General features: G+C 53.4%; 1 protein-coding gene across 2 annotated transcripts in view; it reads left to right on the top strand.

Moving 5' to 3' along the window:
• The window catches only part of TNR (tenascin R), a 153,309-nt gene that overhangs the window by 34,391 nt on the left and 102,716 nt on the right, over positions 1–16,202 (top strand). The gene's annotated exons all lie outside the window — the stretch shown is intronic.

Genomic DNA, 16,202 nt, shown 5'->3' with positions numbered 1-16,202 from the left:
GAGGGTCATCACATCACTTCCTACCACTTTCAGTGTTGACAGGGGTCTAAAATGTGTGTGAAGATGTCAACAAATACATGAATAAGGTCATCCGTGGCGTCCTAGGACTGTGACGCATTACGCCGCTGCACTGGGTTTTATTCGCCTTCCCCGGGAGAATTGACATTCTCTTGTAGGGTCAAATCTTGTTAACTCTGAACATCCTTTGTCCTCAGGATTCCTGTTCCCTTACCCTGACTTTTCCATCTTTTTTGGCTCTTTCTCAAGGTAGAGGCAGCTTTTTGTCCCACATCCTCCCCAGAAGGGATAGGTCCTTGCCCCATCTCCCCTTTGGGGGACTGGCAAATGTGTTCTCTTTTCATCCCCTGTCCCTCATGTACCCTGACAGCTTTTTATAGTGGCAAGGGATTCTGGGAGTTTCATCTTCTTGCGTTTTCTTGAGAGACATGTGCGCCGGCCCATGCCAGAACTTCTGTGGTGGCTGGGGATCCCTAGTCAGTGCCCTGATCAAGTGACTTCCTTGGAAGGAGATGCCTGGGGAGCATCTGAAGCTGCTCAACGTTCCTCCAAGGACCACACAAGGCCTCTGAGGACGCCCTGCCCAGCTCCCCTGAAATCAGTTTCCCAGCCCAGCAGAGAAACTGGGTGGGGTTGTATTGCATCTGTTCCCCTCCACTGCCCTTCCCTGGGTTCCCGAATCACATCTGGCTTCTAGTGCTTTCTTCCAACCAGCATCTCATCCTCAGTGGCAGTCCTTTTAAAAAATGCAATTTCTTTCTCCTGCCTTCTTTTCCCCACCCATTAAAAAAAAACAGTTTCTGGGAATTTTCAAATTCTGACATCACACGAAAACGTCTTTGTTCTGCAAAGCACTCACTCTCAATGCCTAATGTGTCTCTCAGCACCATTACTGCGTCACGGCACTGAGCGCGCCGCATGCAGCCGAGTGTATAGATCTCTCATTTGCTGGCTGCTTCTCACAACAGCCGGGAAGTTCATCCTTCGAGAAGTTTCAGTGCGTTTGGCTCCTGTAATCGAGCATCTTGCTTTTCATCTGTTGCATTGTTCCCAGCCAGTTAATTCATTCCTACCTTCTACTAATAAGTACGGAGTAGCAGGCTGGATTCTCACCTCTCAGTGTACCTTTCGGTTCACGTGTCTTTTTTGTCCTGCTCCAGGTGCACAGAGTTGCTGTTCTGTGCTGAGTAAACTTTAATCAGCATTTTCCTTCTCAGCCCATGGTAGCCTATAAGCTTCTGGTTCAGGCAATTCATTCTATCTTTTTAAATTTAATAAGGCACAAGTTGGATGGTCATTAAGGGTCTCCTGTTGTGCGTGAAGAACCGAAAATAAACATGGATAAAATTAACTCTGGTTCATTATGTTCAACAAGCAAAGTTTCACTCCTGCCAGTTGTCATAGCGAGGCCCACAACGAGGGAAGAGCCGTTTCTCTCTCCTCCGATTTCCCGAATCCACGTGACAGCAGTAAGACCACAGGTAAATAGCAGGTCCGATCTAGCGGCTGATTAAATCCCCACAGTGCGACGGGGTGGACTTCAACCGCTTACTCCTCTGGGACCTACAGATGAGAGAGAAGGAAAACTGTCCCTGCCCTGGGAGAATTCAGAGTGATGTGCCTGGGAAATGATGGACGGACCCCTTAACAAGGGTACGGACCGAATGTGATGCCCCCTGGGGCGGGGGTGTGGTCAGCAAAGCACAGTGTCTCCAGAGGCGTCACAGAGCAGGTAACAGACCCCTGGGCACTCTGTGGGTGGCTCTGCTACAGAGGAATGCCAGGCAGAGCAGATGGGGCCCTGACGCCTGGCAGGCAGACACGCAGGGACAGTGCCTCGTGGACAAAGGCGCGTGCTGGACCCTGGAGAAGGGTTCCTCTGCTTTCCCAGGTTCCCGTGCGGGCAACCGTAGCATCGGTGGGAGCCACAGCATCGTCTGGAATATGGCCTTCTGGTGGTGCTCAGATTCACTAAAAAGCAAAGCTCAACGTTTAGCCAGTGGTCAGTCCCCCCAACTCCCCCTGCCACCATCCTCTGCCCCAGAGCCACCCACAGGGGCCGTGTCTGACAGGGCAGGTTTCCGGTCTGATCCTCAGGTGGAGGCCCCCACAGCTCCAGTCACTCTAGGGCTGCGGGCCATCCAACCTTCTCTCCAAGCCGGGAAAGCAACTCCTTCTCTGTGCCTGACCACCCCTCCCCCATGAAGGGCTAAGTGCAGGAAGGAAGCACATTGAAATGCACCAGCCAGCCTCACTCCCACAGTCAACCTTTAGGATAACAGAACATTCCACACCCCAGGCTTTCCCTTCAAGGATTCGTCGAAGTTGGGAAAATGTTAACAGTGGCCTCTACTGTCCAGACGTGGTATTACTGTGTACTTAAATCTTGTCTAGATATTTTCATATCATTTGTCCACTCATTCATTCAGTCACCCATTTCTCACTAAGCATTTATTGAGCATTTACTATATGTCCGGCTAGTAAGATAACAGGAGTCCAGGGGAACAAGGGTGAAAGCCTCAGTCCCCTTTCCCTAACCTCAACTTTTCTCACTCACTGCTCCAGCTGCAGTCTGCTGCGACAGCGCATAGCGTTTCAGTTCCAGACCACAGATTGCTTTTTGGTAGTCATTAACACTTTAGCACAAATTAGTTTGCTCTATCAGAAAGCATCCTTAGGTCAAATACCTAGAGAGCCGAGTAAGTGTGGATTAATAAGAAGCCAAAATGCGGTCCAGGAGACCACTGGGAAGGGCCATGCAATGAGACCCAGGGGTCTTGAGGAAGAGAATTCAGGGCTTTGGGCGCCTGGAGGAAAGAGAAAGGTCAGAGAGAAGGCAGTGGAAGCGGTGGCTTTGGAGGGTGTGTTCTGGGTCCAGATCTGGCCTCCTACGGACTAGCCTTTGATTTCAGGTGAGCTTTTAATCTCTCCAAACCTCCCTCCAAATTCCTCCTACAGTTCTGTGGGGATTCAGCTACACGGTGCTTTGTAAAGAAGGAGCACAGTGCCAGGCAGGCCTGGTGTAAATGTGTAGACACTGAGTAAATGTCAGTCGTTCTGACTTGCGGGGAGGAGGGGGGAGGCTGTGGAGCAGTGGGGACAAACTCCTGTTCCCAGTTGGACTGAGTCCAGCCTTCCCTGTACTCGGGCGTCCTCCAGCCCAGGGCTGGTGCCGCTTTCTCAGTGGTAGACGGCTCTCCTTGCAGAGCGCCACCTTGGGGCACATCGGAGCTCCGGGCCTTGCAGCTGGAGGACGTGGAGCCCAGGGTGGTCCCAAGACCTGCGGGAGCAGCTCCGCGGGCTCACCGTCCATCTGGGGCTGCGATGTGGAGGCTAAGGGAAAGCCTTCGTGGGGACTCGACCCAAATTTAGCATGTGCCTGCAGATGGGTCGCTAGGGCTGTTCCCGGCCGTTCCTCCCTCTGCTCCTCCTCCTGCCTGGCTAGTGTCGCCACCTGTCCTTGCTCCTTTTCAGGAACTGAAGACAGGAGCTACTTCCTGGGGGGGTCTAAAGCCCCCTCGTCTTCACCCAGAGTCTGACTGCAGTCCTGTTCCTGGAGATTGGAAGTAGATTTGTCAGTGGTTAGGCGTCTTCCAAAATTAGCACGCCTCATTAGCTTGACTCAGAGATAACTGGAACAGTGCAGCCACCCGCTGAAGCTGGGAGGGTTTTCCAAGGAACCCACCAGCCCCAAGGCGCAGCGGAGGGAAGCCTGAGGTCCGTGGAGCTCCAGCCTCAGGTCCCCAGCTTGGAGCTCAGTGATCTGCTTACTCAGTGAGGGGCCAGGTGGTGCTGTTACGGGAACTTGGCCTTGAGAATGGTGTGTAGGCAAATCCAAATACCAACCTCGGGAACTCTGGCTGCCAAGTTCAGCCAGGAGACTCAGGTGTGACGGGCGCTGGCTGGCCCATCGAAAGCTGAGGGAAATTGGGGGCGGCGGCCTGAGGTACTGAGTCACCGAGATTGTAATTCTTGGGAAGGAGAAGATGAGGAATAGTCTGACCACTTTGAGGGTCCCCGTGGGAGGAGCCCAAGGCCATAATGTAGGAGGAGTTGAAGCTAGGTGGGTGCATGTAAAATACTGACTTGGGGGGAATCTCTTCAGGGGGTCCCCAGGAGAGGCCTTCTGAATGTGGCCCGATCCAGTGCTAGAAAAATAGTCTCCCCCAGTTCCTCAAGGAACCCAAAGAGTTTTACCATCAGCACAGAGAGCATCCTTTCTACAGCCAAGAGTGGCAGCCGGCAGCCACCTGGGAGATCAGAGCCTCCGGGTGGGGTGACGCCTTGCCGGGGGTTGAGAACACACGGTCCAGAGTTCTAGTCCCAGCTCCACCTGGTCTGTGATCTCAAACCCGTGTTTTAACTCTTTTGAACTTTAATTTCCTCACCTGCCAAATGGGGATAACAGCATCAGTGAATGAAACACTGTGCGTAAAGGGGTTGGCCCAAGGTGAACACTAGAAGGACACAGGCTGTTGCAGCCCAGGGGCCCCCAGATGCTCTAGCCTGGGACCCCAACACCAAGGGCTGTTTTCTTCTTCTACTGTCTGCGTCTGCGCAGCAGGAGCCCCGGTGGCCTTGCTGCTGACATTCTCGAGAGGGACCCTACCAGAGCATGCTGACAGGTAAAGGCAAGTGCCCAAAAAGCAAGGCAGGGGCCCTAGTGCTGGGAAGCAGCCACAAAGCGGAGCACCAGCAAGGCCCTCGGATGCCCTTTTCCAAGGCGGTGGGGAACTTTAGCCTGGGTATGGGTCTCCTTCCACCCTTTCTTAAGTCCTTCACCCTGGTGGCTGCTGGAAGGAACATGCACACAGTGGGTCTTTTTAAATGGAGGTGTCCTGTGTCCCCAAAGGGTGGGGGTCTGGACAGAATCCACGTTTCAGACACAAAGATGAACACCAGGGTTGAATCAACACCACCTGTTGAAACAACCCGCAAAGGGAACCGAGCGTTTACGAAGTGCGGCGTCAGACGCAGGGACGGAGGCCCTGAGGGTGGGCCCGGGGTCGGACCTCGGGCTGGGATTTGCAGCGGCCTCTGTTCGTGCCCTCTGGGGCACTCCGCCTCCTTCCCAGAGTCACGAGACTGGGCTTTAAAGAAGAGCAGGTCCTGAAGCAGCAGATAACTTTGTGCCCCCTCTTCTCTCCCTTCTTCTCTTCCACTCGGGCCGATATCGCTGTGTGTGGACAGTGCACGAACGCACATTGAAGGCTGGTGCGAGTTCTCCCACCCGCACCTGCGATGGACGGTGTGTAAATTAAATGGGGACTTTCCAATTATCCACTCTGAAGAGAATTGCCAGCGAAGTAACAAATTCAAGAGAGCAATTACACATACCCCTAAATGGTCTATTTTTACCGTGAGGCCAGAATACGGGCCCTCCATCAGCAGCACACTTAATTTCCCCATTATGCGTTGCGATCACTAATACTCGAGTGAATTTGCATTCTCCGAGCACCCGGCAGGTGACAGCTTAGGCAGCCAGCCATCCAGAAGCATCCTGGGTGGCGGAAGAAGCTGGCTGGAGATGACATCCCAGCTCCGCAAAGACCCGCATTTAAATGCCGTTTCCCCACCATTGAAGGGGACCAAGGCTGGGGGACGTTGGAGGAGGAGGGAGAGAAGCATATGGGAAATGACAGGGGCAGACAACTTCCAACAGCTCCTCCCAACCCCAAGTTTGCATAAGAACTGCCACCTGCCACCTGCGTTTCCTCCAGGCCTTCCCTCTCTTTCCTCAGATGCACCACGTGCTGACTGGCCCTCGCAGATTCCCGAGCCAGCGGCATCTTTCCCGGCCTTGTATTTGTATGATTCCTGGTGTGCGGGCTTGTCTATTTGTCATTCGATGGTGCTCTCCACGGGGCAGGGAGCCGGGTTCCCATTCATCGGCCAGGCGCTGTGTACGTCCAGCATTTTAGAAACATACAAACAGACAAGAAAATGGCCAACTCCTGAGATAAGCAGTTGACACCGAAAGCCACACGTAGATGCCATCGCAATGAGAGGCAAAAGCGCAGCCCCGCACGTGGGGTTCCGTTCCAGGAAGCAGGCTCTTCAAAGAGATAAATGTTACAACCCAGAGAATCTCACCGGCAAAAATATTCTGAGCAGGTTCCTCGGAGGATGTGCGGAACATACAAAAACAGCCTGTCTCCTTTCACGCTGGAGCTAGAAAAGAAAATGTTATTAGTGGGAATGACATATGTGAGCTTCACTGTGAATAAATACACACTGTCTCTCTATATTATATGCATAATAATAACACCTCCGGTCTGTATGCTGCTTTCCTTCCAAGAACCGAAAGTGATCCATGGTTATTGCTACCTCATCTATCCTTGCAGACTTTTTTCACTTACATTTCACTAGTGCATTACTAAAATATGGAAACATTTAAGAGCCATTCTTTTGGTGTTGCGGTCCTTAAAATGCAGTTAGGGGAAACAGCCTTTCTGTAGGGCCCTGCACTGGATTCACAGGCCTGGGGAGCTGATGCCTGCCGGGCGGCTTTATGAGTTTTTAAAAACCAACAGTCCTGATCAGCTCCCCGGCCCCCACCCTGAGCTCCTCAGGAGTTCAAATTCCCGAAAGGGTCACCATTTGGGGTTCATATTGTATGTCAGGTCATCGGTCTTAGTTTTCAGAGGAAGGGGCACACCCAAAGCCCTGTTACCTGCTAATTCTTTTTGCAGAAGTCAGTCAGCAGGTAAATTCATTTACCTTTCCAGCAAGACTGGAAGGGACTTTTCAGTTGGAGACTAGTGGTCATTTGATGGGGAGGTATGACTTTGGGGGGCTGGGAGGCAGTGTGGGATGTGAATCGTTTCAGAGGTCTCCAAGGAGGGTGCCACTCAGAGACAGGTCCTGGAAGGTCACTAAGTGCCATGAGGACACAGGACCGTGCTCGGGGAAGTCAAGGTAGGGACTCCATGAAAAGAAGTCAAGCCATGGACTGAGCATTTGATCCCCAAAGCAAAACCTCCTCTGTTCAGGGTTCTGAGTTAGGGAAGCCCTGGCTACTCCATCCTCTGGGTGGTCTTATGAATCAGACCATTTTACAGATGTGTAAACTGATGCTCAGAGACTGTGATTTTCCTGAGATCATCGTGTACCCCTGTCACGGCACATGCTTGCTTCTTGACCCTGGGACACAGCTACTGGCCACCCAGGGCTCTCATCTGTTGTCCCTGATGGCGAGACAACGTCGTGAGCACAGGACAGCAGGCCACCAAGCTGAGGGTGCTGTCGAATTTATGGGTGCACAAGCAACATGGCACCACTTTGCTTGTCCCCCCGGGCTGTATGGGGTCTTCCTGTCCAGGTCTCCTCGCTACCACAGGGCCTCTGCTTCAATGACCTTCATGCCCGCTCTGGCTGCAGAGCTAGCTTCCTCCTTAAAATATCGTTTTGTTATAGTTTTGCTATTGAAGTTTAGAGGGACAACCAGATACTCGGGGGGGAAATGCCAATTTTAGTCCTTAGGCGATTTCAAATTTCTGATTATTTATTGGACTTTTCTGTGTATTGATTGATAGTAAACAAGTAAGCTGGACAGGAACAGATTTTCTCTTCTCATCCAGGAGAAGAACTGGCTGGTTTGGCAGCTGCGAATTCTATCAGGACAGTAAGATTATCAGGACTATTCTATCAGGACAGAGAGACTTTGGAAGACGAACATGAATTCCCCAGAGGAGAAAAGAGAAGGAAAAGAATATTCCTGGGCACATGCACACACAGGCTGAGCGTGTGCGAAGGCTCAGTGGCAATGACCCAGAACTGCATATTCCTAGAACTGGAAGCATTCTTGCCTCTGTGTAACATAAAGTAACAGGACATAAAACCAGAGAAGTAGCCTAAGGATCAGATTATAGGAGAGTCTCCTCTCTCTCTCTCTCTCTCTCTCTCTCTCTGTCTCTCTGTCTCTCTGTCTCTCTGTCTCTCTGTCTCTCTGTCTCTCTGTCTCTGTCTCATGCCAAAGAGCTACATTGTATCCCTCTCGACCTCGACAAGCTAGCATGTCTACAACACTTGGCAGGTCACTTGGTGCCGCTCACCGACACCCACGGACCTCCTTCCTAAGCCCTTAGGTAATGGAGGCAATAAGTAGAAATGTGCCATGGGTTTTAAAATTTAGCTTTGACAGAATGGCGGGAGAGCAGCCAGTGCAGGGGAGATGCAAGGATGATGCCCCTGAAACAGAGAGGATGTTGGGGGGAGTCTAGAGGAGAGTACTCGAGGAGCCGGGGGAAGGGAGGAGCTGGGGGGCACTGCGGCGTGGACAGGACTGGGCAAGTCCAAGATAAAGAGCTCCCTGCCCTGGGCATCCTGTTCTGTTACTGCATAGACTCCTCACCTTGAGCGGAGCTGCTCGCTCACTTAACACACACAGCCGCCTCTCCACGTGCCAGGCATTGCTCTAAGCATGTGAAAAATAGTAACGAGTCTCATCCCACAGAGGTGGGGCTGCTGTGACTCCCACTTCACAGGTGGAGAGCTACGGCTTGGAGGGTCACATGGTAGGTGCAGGCGGAGCGGCGTTCTGTGCTCTCATGGCTGTGCTGTGCCACTTGCTCCCGCGGGTTCCCAGCATTCAACCGGCACGGACCGAGCGCCCGTCTGCCTGCCCATCTAGGGACGCTCTTCACCCACCGTCACAGCCCAGTCCCCTCCTGCCAGTGGCAGCATTACAGGCACAGGGACGGCCGCTACCACCAACACCCTCACGCTCTATTTTCCAGAAGTTTCCAGCTGTTCCCACTGACCTCACTCCAGCGAGTGCCTGGCTGGGGGCTGCCTTCTAGGGCCCCTGGGTCAGTTTCTTCCAGAGAGTAAGCTCAGAGCCCATGGTCGTGATCGCAGGCTCTGGGTGTTGTGTGGGTTTGCTAGGGCACCAGTACAAAGTACTGCAGGCTGGGGCTTACACCAGAGAAACCTACCTTCTTACGTTCAGGAGGCTGGATGCCCAGGTCAGGGTCCCCGCAGGGCTGGCTTCCTCTGAGTCCTCTCTCCCTGGCTCGCAGGTGGCCACACTCTCGCTGTCCCATCTCACGGTTGTTCCCCTGTGCACGCACGCCTTGGGTGTCTCTCCATGCGTCCTCATCTCCTTAGAGGGACACCAGCCTCACTGTACCTTAATCACCTCTTTGAAGACCTGATCTGAATATGGCCACCTTCTGAGAGGCTGGGGGGTCAGGATGTCAATGCAGGACTTTCGGAGGGACACAGTTCCGCCCGTAACAGGACTCTTTCCCCCCATCATCTCTACCTGCCTGGCTCAGCTTTCTTCCAAAGACACGTCATCCTGTGGAAATACAGTGAATTAAGTTGAAATATGCACCAGTAACGCGGGTCTTTCCAGAAGTGTAGGATTTTTGCATGAGGGATTCCTGATACAACACCCCTCCCTCCCCCGCTGTCTTCCTCCCACAGAGCAGCCTGTGCTAAGACCTGTGCTAAGACCGTGCAAGGGGAGACAGTGCGATAAATGCACCCAGGCTGGCCACGGATCTCCCCATTTTAACGCGCTTCATTAAAACCAGTATTTTTATTACAAAGACCCGCCAGAGCGCATATTAGACAGAAATGCCTGTTAAGCTGCCATTGATCTTTCCGGGTAGATTGCACATAAAAGATCGTCCTTTCTCACCCTGTTCGCCACTCGTACATGAAAGGGAAGCAGGAATCAAAGGTGAAGAGCTTCAGCCTTAGCCCTCCAACGTCACCCTGGCTGCCCAGCGGAGCTGAGCCAGAGTCTCATTTCCAAAGCTCTTGGGACATCCAGGCCTTGGCGGTCTACTCTGCCCACCCAGCCGGCCTTCCCCTGGGACTGGGAGATCAAGGCCAGTTTGCCAGGCTGCTCTTTCCACCCCGGGAACTTCCACTCCCCAGGAGAGGGTCCGAGTTGTTCCATTTCTCGGGAACGACAGTTCGGCCACGAGTACGTGCGGGGTGCTGCGTCTCCCACGGCGTGTCTTTGTGGAGGGGGGGCAGTGTTCGTTCCAGATGAGGGCTGGGGCGCCTCGGAGGGTCTGCCGGCGGTTAGCAGGTGTGTGCGCATGCGGGTTTGTGTTTCCAAGGGACGAGGGCAGCCGCCAGACATTTAATGGGGAGAGCGGGAAAATTCCCCGGGCAACTGAGAAAGAAGCCGGACGAAGAAATTGAGTTTCTGGGGTGTACTGGAACCTGAGGTGGGGTCTGAGCTTGTCTGCTGAGACGCCACGGGACAGTAAACCGGTCCCCACGGGAGCCCTCTCTGCTAAAATGTGAGGATACAAGGGGAATGAGTGGGGCTTAAACGCAAAGGGCTGGTCCTGCCAGAATAGTTTCTTCCGAGACCACCACTTATTTTCACAGGCATCTCTGACATCACCACCGTATCTCCCACCCCTGCTCAGATGCTTCTGTCCCTCATACCCCTCTCAGTGGGTGCCTCGGTGCAACCTTCCAAAAGCTGGCCACCCCAGGTTGGCCTGCGAGGTGGGCCCCAGCTGTGGCCCAGCGGCACCGGTGCGCAGCAGAGGGGAGACCTGACTCATCATCAGCTAATGGTGGAGAACGTTAGAAAGCAGAGATTCAAACAGCCCAAAGGGACCCGGACCGCCTTCCTTTAGGATGTCATCCCTTCCCCGCTCAACGGCTCCCCCGGTGTCAACACACAGGACACGTTATTAACATGGCAGCGAGCGCAGACAGGCGTGATCACGGGTTCTGTCAAGGACCCCAAATAAAGACTTCACAAGCCGAGAGGCGGCGAGTGGGAGGTGGGGGGGAGGGGCGTGAGTGAGTTTATTACTCAGGGCGCCGTAGTCACTGCAGGCTTGTCATGACTCATAAGGCCGTTCCTCTGTTTTACTTTCTAATTGCAGCGCGTTTATTGCTTTTCTCTCTCGGCTGTCCCGTTCCGATGTGTCAAGTGAGAGCAGTAAACGTCCTGTCCTTGACAGTGCTGACTGGCCTCTTCCTTCCACCCCCACTGCTCCGCCCATCCACCCCCATCACCCCGAAGCTGCGGACGTTTCCAGGGCCCACGCTTACCTCTGCTTCAGGGGTGTCAAACTCATTTTCACCGGGGGCCACGCCAGCCTCCAGGTTGCTTTCAAAGGGCTGAGATAATTTTAGGACTATATAAATGTAACCACTCCTTAACTGTTAAGGAGTTGAAATGACATTCGGCCCTGTGAGGGCAACCTCAAGGCTGATATGGCCCCTGGTGACAACGAGTCTGACACCCCTGCTCTAGTCCTCGCTGTACTGGACCCTCTGCGGCATCAGGTAGCCTGGACCTCTCATTCAGTAAATCACTCATCAAACATTCCTTGAGTCCCCCACCTCATGCGGGGCCCTGAGCCAACTTTTCAACCAACAGAAATGCAGGACTCTGCCCCCGAATTTCAGGGTCCAGAGGCTGGTGGAGAAGCGAGGGGACACACAATTGCAAAGCACAGAGCATTAGAGGGGGACTGGGGACTGGGGACTGTGACACCCTCTTCGCTGGACTGGCAGGCAAGCTCTCACACCCTCGGGAGCTCTCCGGGAAGAAAGGCGGCCCAGTGCCCCCAGACCAAGCCTCCCTGTCCTACCCTGGCCTCTCCTGCGGCTCTGCACACCCCTCCCCTGCTCTGCACTCTGCAGAGTGTTCCCTGCTGCCGTAACACAGTGCAAACTTCTATCTAATTTGCCATTCCTTCTCTCCCTGAGGGCACATTCACGTTAGTGCTTTAAAGGCAGGCTCCTCTCTCTGAAGCAGGCACGGATCCATTTTTCACTGGCATTCACATGATGGGAAATACAGTGCTTTATATATTAATGAGTCATTTTCTTTGCCCAATGCAGCTCAAAATTCAATAAATGTCGTTTAAGCCCAATTTTCCCGCTTGTAGATCAGAGAGCAGCCTCGTGGGGGTGGGGCGAAAATTCCCGCACGCTTCCTTGTCCTCCTCCCTGCCCTCGCCCTGCTGCCCAGCAGTCGCCGCTCCCCCAGGATGACCGTCCCTGACAATCAGGGTGGCAGCCGCTGTCTCGGGCCCTGGCGGTCCCAGGGCCTGGAGGCTCACTGCCCTCTGTCCATCTTGGGGCAGCCCCTCAGGCATCTCCCCAGTGGGCTGAAGTCGACCTTAGAAAGGTCATTCTTCCAATTTAGGCTCTGCCCAATCCTTCGGTTCTCTTAGAGAAAGGAAATGCTCCATTAAGTCACTTACCCCTTAACTTTATCTAGGTCATTGTTTCACTTTGTGAACCAGGTGAAGTTGTAGCTTGAACTTGAGTTTGAAGGGTGAAGGAAAATGACGGGGCTGAAGGCAAACTGCTCCATCTTTCTCATTCTTTTAAGATTGACCCTTGTTGGTGAGGGGGCAGGGGAGGGGTGGGTGGGACAGAGGCCCTGCTGGGGCAGCAAGTGACATCACCCTTGGGCAGACCACAGTCACCCAGCTCTGAGCTCAGGACACTTAGGAATATGGGTCCAGGTCTGTTCTCTGCATCGAATAATAATAAAGTAAAATCTCAATTAAAAGCAAGTCATAAATCACCTTTAATGTTGCCCCGACGGGTCGAATCTAATATGCCAGGACTATTGATCATCCGGCCGGCCCTAGACACCCAGCCTCCCTCCTCTGAGAATTCAGGGGTCAAGGCCCATGTCTCCCACCCCGGCACCGTTTCATCAGCCCCCAGAAGGCAGGGCACAGGGAGGTTTAGGACTGGGTCATGTCCCCGATGTGGGGCTTGGTAGCTCACACGCGGCGGGGGAGCCTGGAGTCCCAATCAGGCCATGTGTCTGCTGGGGATGGACCATGGGTGCCGGCGGTGGCGTGGGGGTGCTGTGGCCGAAGCCAGGCATCCAACATGTCAGGTGAAGGAGTTCTCCGAAGACCAGGCTGTGCCTGGGAGGCATCGGATCTGGGGAAGGGATGGGATTTCCTGGCATAAACTGATTTGTGATGGGCGCCTCCGCATAGGGAGCCGGGAGCCAACTGGCTGGCCCAGGAATCCGTGGCCAGGAGGGCAGAGCCCAGGAACTGGGCAGCGATTCAGAATGCACCTGGCTCTCTGGGAAGGTGAGGTTCAAGCTGGCGAGAGAGGGTTGGCCATGTACAGATCCCTGGAAGAGGGGTAGACTGCAGCCAAGTGACCAACTGGGGACGCTGTGTTCCACAGACTCGGATGGGGACAGTCTTTCCTGAGGGCTCAGGGAACCCTGAAAGCCAGGGTAGTGTCCCTGAGAAAAGCCAGGCTGGAGAATGCTCATACACAAGATCTGAAGCCAGAGCCTGGCGTCAGAGTCTTTGCTGTGTGGCCCCGAGCCAGACACTCTGCCCCTCTGGGCCTCTGCTTCCCCATCTATAAAGTAGGACCCTCAAAACCCAATTCCCAGGGTCATTGAGAGGGTAAACAGACATAATAATGTCCACTCTGATGCCCACATGTGACAGGTAGGAGCTCACGCAATGAGAACTCTATTTTCCACGCAGCAGCAGAAAAGGCACTTCTGCACAGCAAGTTCAAGAGCCCAGAGGCAGGATTGAGGTCAAGGTTGCAGAGCCGGGGTCCAGGTTGGTAAAACAGGGGTAGAATATAAAAAGATGAGACCAAGTGAGCACTGTCTTAAGCCACCCCACACCACCTTGGAACACCAACCAGCAGTTCTCCTTACTGGCTGGGGATGGGGATGCTTAATTCAGGGACCAGAGACAGGGTGGGCACGGGCAGGTGGCCACACTTGCTGTCCAGGGAGGTAGTGCTGGCTTCGGAAGTCACCCTGGCCGGTGGAGGCGGCGTGGGAGTGAAGATAAGGTGGACCCCTTATCCGTTTCTTGACGCCTCCATTCCTTTCTCTCTCTTTTCTTCCTACTTTCCTTCAACGTTTTTTCTGGGTCTATCCTATTTGCCACGCATTGGAGGCTTGACTCTAGAACCTGGACAGCCCTTGGCGGGGCAGGGACTCAGAGACTGGCCAGTGGGCCACACCCCCTCCCCAGGGCAAGGCAAGTGCCTTCTTACTTGGAAAAGAGGTCGTTTTTCTTTCTTTTTTTTTTTTTTAAAAATCACGTAAGGACACGGAGATGCTCTATGATTAATATGCTTCGAACCCTACGGAAGCACTTGCCGCCAGTCTCCTGCTCTGCCGTTGACTGACACGGAATCACAGTTCGTATTTATAGAGCCTTTACAGTATACCAGGCGCCAAGCTAAAAAGTTTTCGGGAATCATTCATTTAACTTTCCCAGCCTAGGTGCTTTCGTAATATTATTATCTCCATTCACGGGTTAAGAAACTGAGGCTAAGAGCAGGAAAGGAGCTTTCCTGAGGTGTTACACTAAGTAAGCCACAGAGCTGGGCTGTCAGTTGCGGCCCGCTGGGCCTGGAACAGCTGCGTGTCATTGGGCCTCCATCCAGGGCGAGCGAGCAGAGTACTCATTCCTCCAGGGGACCTGGCTGCCACCTGACTCACGGACACCCAGAGCCCACCGGTGTTTCTCCGACCAGTCTGCGAGAGCTCAGAACCAAATAGCCGCACTTTGCACACTGGCTTTGCCCAGTCTCAGCACCCGCTTGGGTAGGAGCGGGGCCGGATGGGTGCCTGCAAGGCCGGCAGCCCTCCCTCTCCCTCCCAGGACGCAAGGCCCTGCCAAGCCCTCTCCCCAGCAGCATCCTGGCGCCTGGATTTCTCCAGCTCTGCCTTTGAATAATTGTCTTCATTTTCAGTGCCCTTTCCTGGGGATTAGGACAGGAAAAATTAAATCAAGTCAATTGATAGGGTAAGAGACGATGAAAAACAAATGTTATCTACTCTAATGAGCACTTTCTGGCTACCACTAAGATAATATGAGAGTGGAAGGTCCCAGCAGGGCTGCTTCCCTGGTCTAGAAAATGACCCTGGCTCACAGGGACTGTTGCTCGCAGAGACCCCTTCTGTCTCGGACATTTGCTCAGCCCATGGCCAGGAGCTGACCAGGTCACACGCAGGTGTGTCCCGGGTGCTGGGATGCCAGGGTTCCGGGAACGGTTGCACCAGGGGTGTGCGTCTTTCTGACCCTCTCATGGCTCTGCCCCGGACCCCACTTTCCATGCCTTTGGCCAGTTTCCTGTCTGCCTTGGAGCCGACTGTGTCTTCCAGCTTGGGACCCCCACATGCCTTATGATGGGCTTCCTGCTCTTCTTCAGGAACTTCACACTTCACCCGACACTCTCATTCTGGATACTGGACTTCCGAAGCCCCGGGGCTCCTAGGACAAAGGTTAACCCGTTTCTTATTTAACCTGGTGGACAAAGTGGATTTGTGCCTCATCTGGAAGTTCTGAGTTCAGCACGGTTGGGGTTTGCCCTGTTATCAAATAATTCTTCTCCTTGATTATTCCCCTTAGAGTTCAAGGCTTTCTGTCAAGTTTTGGGGAGGAGAGACTTGTGGCTTAGATCTCGGGAGGGAAGTGATTTGTTACGTGAGGATCAGGGGGCCAGTTACGCAGAGGTAACGAACCTGTGTGGTAACTGCACACTCTCTGACAGCAGCGCACCAATGGACTCAAGGACCCTAAGACAGGTCAGACCAGAGCAAAAGAACATGACTCCTTGACAGCCCCCTGCCTGGCAGAGTCCTGATTATGTTACCGAGTCCACGGGAAACGTATGTTCTGTGGGTATGTTCTGCCCAACAGCCGTCTCTCATTTCTTCTTTGTAGCAGAATCCTAATTGGGTTCAAGTGTCTGGTGACAATCAGTTTAGGAGGAGGCTGAGCCTCACCCCAGCCACTGGCGGGAAGGGGGAGGTCTTGACAGTCTAACCCAGTCATGGCAACTCTGTTCTCCTGTGCAAGCAATTCCCCTGGAAATGGGCACGTGCACCATTCTGGCCAATGTGCTGTGAGGCAACTTTAAGGAATGTTCTCGCTTTTAAAAAGGGATGTAAGGAAGGGAAAGTCCCTCTGACCTCACTTCCAAACTTTGGACATTGCTGAGCAAGGAGGTGATAACTGGGGCTGTGGCAACTATTTTGGCATCAGGAAGAGTCCAGGCTAAGAACAACAGCCAATAGGATGAAAATGTCGGGGCAAGAAGACAAAAGTAACTTAATTCCTTGAAGATGCATTAAGCTGCTAAATAAACTGGCTTGGGCAAGTGCACACTTTGAAAGGATGGTCCCAGAAATCAGGCTGAGGGTGTTGTAGGAGCATACACAGGGGAGTTTA

This window comes from Sturnira hondurensis, unplaced genomic scaffold, assembly GCF_014824575.4.
Source record: "Sturnira hondurensis isolate 20B ecotype Veracruz unplaced genomic scaffold, ASM1482457v3 Scaffold0022215, whole genome shotgun sequence".
Lineage (NCBI taxonomy): Eukaryota > Metazoa > Chordata > Mammalia > Chiroptera > Phyllostomidae > Sturnira > Sturnira hondurensis.
Note: the sequence above shows the minus strand (reverse complement) of the source record. Positions and strands in the feature narration are given on the sequence as shown.